Source organism: Hyaena hyaena, unplaced genomic scaffold (assembly GCF_003009895.1).
Source record: "Hyaena hyaena isolate Hyena2069 unplaced genomic scaffold, ASM300989v1 scaffold_340, whole genome shotgun sequence".
Lineage (NCBI taxonomy): Eukaryota > Metazoa > Chordata > Mammalia > Carnivora > Hyaenidae > Hyaena > Hyaena hyaena.
Genome location: NW_024080972.1, coordinates 166,738 through 170,972, shown reverse-complemented (window position 1 = coordinate 170,972; position 4,235 = coordinate 166,738).

The following is a 4,235-nucleotide window of genomic DNA, read 5'->3' as shown; positions in this document are numbered from 1 at the left end:
AAAAATGATGCAATTTATGTTAGCTATTCGGAAGTTAATAAAAGCTAGAGAAATTTTTAAGTTTATTTTTGATTTAAGATTTCTAAAGTGACCTCCTGATTACAAGTTTAGATGATGAGCTGTTTATTAGGAATACAACACAAATAGCTTGCAGGTGTATATCAGAAACGGTTTGATGGGAAATATAATCTTTTATAGCTTCTGTGGGAAACGATTTATACAAAACTAATTCTTATAGTACAGTCAGTATATTGAGACTGTACACATGAACAAGTAAAATGAAAATGTGCTGTAATATATTTTTTCAAAGGCCTATCATTGGAATTTTTAAATCTGTAAAGTACATGAAAGCTATTGTATTGTAAGTGTACTAATACAAGGCTTGGTTTTTCTCATTGATACTTAGAATGTACACTATCTCTGTCACTTTCTCAACCTCTCTACTTGTGTAAACCGAGAAAACAGGAGGTGGGAAGGGCTGCCGTTGGCACATGTACAAATTCTAGCAGTGGATTGTATGGGGGTATAGATGAGAGGGCCAAGTGCTGCATTACAATAGCGTTTTTCTAAAGCCTAAAATTATTAAAATTAAAATATGCATGGCCTTTCTCTGACAAAGCAAATCTGATCAAACAAATAATCTGTGCAGGTTTGTTTTGTGAGTGAGGTTACCGAGAACATCACAGGGCCACAGTCTTGTTTCTGTATGCCCTGTCTGCAAAAGTCAATGAGTCAATGACAGGCAACTTGGGGTCCTTTGTGTGGGTAAAATAGAGGTCTCTATGCCATAAGTATTAGCATTTTGTTTCTGAACCTACAGAGAGGAACTCACATGGACAAAACTACTTAATTCTAGTACACTAGAATTCAGATTGTGTGTGTAGGAGTTCATCTAAGATGCCAACTAAAAAAAAAAAAAAAAAAAAAAAAAGGACTAGTTCTAACCCCACTCCCCCAAGGATGCTGGTAAATATCCAACAAATTAAATGGCTTATTTAGATCATACCCTGAGTGACACTCATTATAGTACCAGACTAGGTTTGGTTTTACCTGGTTTTTAGTTAGGAAGTTGTTGTTTTGTTTTTTTTTTTCTCTCTCTTTCCCTTCCTTGCTTCTTGCTAGTAAACACATGATGTAATCCTATTGAAACAATTAGTTGTATTCTTTTATTGTACTGTCAGATAAATACCATTGCAGTTTATTTTTTTTTTTACCTGACACTTTTCCTGTATGTGAGGATGTAAGTGAGAATATTATCTTACTTAGTTTTAATATGTGGATATTGGTAAAGATCCAGTATTTCTTATTTCCTCCCTTTAATTCCCATGCTTACTGTAGTGCATGTTTTAATTCAGTTTCTTAATCTACTTTTTTATTACTCCATTCCCTAGACTTTTCACCAATCTTTGGGAAGATACTTACAATATTTTAGTATTTTCACTTTTGGGGAGCACCTGTGCTATCATTTTTCGCACCAAGATAATACTAAAGGCCTTAGTTGAAGTTGGCTGGTAAAGAAAGTACAAATTTCCATTCCAAGGAAAATAGAGTGATAATAGAGTAAATAATAATGCTAACATGGGTTTAATTGAAAAAAAAAAAAAAGCAAGTAATGGAATAGTCATCTGAGAAAGAGAGATTTCCAGAAATCCAGTTAAATCAACCAGCAAATAAGGCAAATTATTGATACATTCACTGTTCACTCCCGGAGATTAAATTCAGAAGATAGTCATCAGTGATAAATCAACTGCAATGTTGTTCTCTAAAAGTGAAAGCAGTCTCTTTGGATAACTCTTCAGTGAGAAAGTAATGAAAAAAACCCAAAACATTACTTAATCTGCTATATAATTTGACTAATGTCTGAATTCAAAAGAGGTTCTGATAAGAAATAGTACCGGACAGACCATTTCATTTTAGAATCTTTGAATTCTGCTTTTATATAGTTAAGCACAGTGATACATTCTAAGAATTACACTGCTATATTTTTACAATAATTTATGTTAAAAATTCTTGTCAGAAAGCAGAACCATTGATTTAAATTCACTTTAGAATTTCTAGCTGTTCTTTAGTTATACAAATGTATTTGTGCTTTTGATTCACCACAATATTAAATCATCAGCTACCATGGTGTGCCTCTAATTTAGAGTAATATATTAATACAAATAAAAATACTAAACTAAATGCTCTCGTCTCTGGAGACTCAACTCTCCTTTATAAATTGAGAATTTGAATTATAAGTACAGAAATGTTGATAGAAATGTCAGTGTTTTAATTATATAGAGAATCTTTAAAATAAAGGGTTTATAAATTATTGAGTAACCTGACAGATTAACTATGAAAATGGTATATGCAGCTAAGAAGTAGCATACGTACCAAAGCTGACTATTCTTCCTTCTTGTAACAACTCAGATTTTCATAGACTGTGCCTTTTTCATTCTCCCTCTTGGAATATGTCTTTTTCCTTCCATCTGCCATACACTGAAGTGTACACATTTTGTCTTGTTAACATGTTATTTCTTCTATGAAACATTTATTCAATTCAATCAATTGTAATAGCTCTGAGCCCACAACTATTTTAGGTGTACTTTTCATAGAGGAGCACTTTTATTAGGGCTTAGCTTATATTTATTTATGGACTTACTCAACTTCACTCCCCCAATATATATTTTTTTGTTTTATCACTTTGTCTTCTATCTTGTTAACCATACTCCCTCCAATCAACCTCTTTACCTCTTTGCCCCTACTGAATTTTTTAGTTGAAATGCTAAATTTTGAAGGCTGCAACCATTTTAAAAATTGTTTCTATAACATGGTAAATAATGCTCATGCATTTCATATATAAATATGCATTTTAGCAGACTTAAAGCATTAACAGTAACTTGACCCATTAGTTCTTTAGGGGAGACACTAAGTCTTTGTGTTATTATGAAAAAAAATATATTGGCAATTTTTTCCTTTATTTTTAATTCACAGTTACTGATTTAAGGCAATGCAATTATTGCCTTTTTAAAAGAACCTCAATGGTTAAATTATGGTATTTTTCTCTGCATTGTATGCATGTAGGGCAAAAATATATTCTGTAGAGTTGAGTTTTAAGTAGTAGACACAAAAAAACTGAAATATCCTAAATGAAATATCTATTTTATTTTCTCTTTCTAATTAAAAAAAGGGCCATTCAGTGTGTAGAAGCTATTCTAATCCATTAAAATTTTATTTTTATATTATTTAAGTATCTACTGTGCATGACAAAATATATTTCTGTGGCTGCATTTTATAGTTTTTCAAAGTAGGATTATCATTTTATTTAGAATGTATTTTTCTAGCGACAAAAAAGATACCTTTTAATCCAGATACAGATTTTTAAAAATATTGGCTATTTCTTTTTATACTACCTGATTCGTTTAAAAATTCTGATGTGACAAATATAAACTATATATATCATTTCTTCAGATGTAACTAATCCAGATTAATAAAAGAAATAGTTATACCTTTTCATGTGATATTGTTTGTCTTTCTGAGTGTGTGACTATATTAAAAACAAATATTAATTGGAGATATCTAACTTATATAAGTTAAGATCAGGTATTTCATGAGAATATATAGCAAGTAAGACATAATAAAACTTTTTATTAGGTTTCATAATTTCTGTTTCAATTTGTCATGAGTGTCCTCATTTCTGTATTGGATGGCTGGTTTTATGGCCTGGTATCTTGCTTTCTAGAATGAAATCTACTTTAGTGTAATAATATTCAAGTGTAAATCTTCCCTGCTATTTTTTACTTGGTCACTACCCTTATTTCTCAAAATTGGCCTTTAATTTTAACTGTTTTAATAACTAAATCATTTGAAAATTAAGGAAACTCATTTGGTCATTCCATAAATGACCATAAAATCACTCTACTAAAAGATTGTGTATAATAGCCAATGACAAAACATAGGAATAAGTTAACACTATTTTCTTAGCCATATATACATATATACCTATACATGTATAGATTATGTCTAGAACACCTCATAAATAACACTTAATAATGGACATTTCTCAGGAAGACACCTGGGAACTTAGGCCCCGGGATAGAAGGAAGACTTACTTTTCATTTTGCACATGTTTTGAGTAATTTGAATTATAGTAATAATAATAATTTGAATAACATATGTTTGGTTTCCTTGTGTTAATTTTTACATTAAAATATAAATGTTTACATGATCCTATATTATTCATATAGAGAATCTTA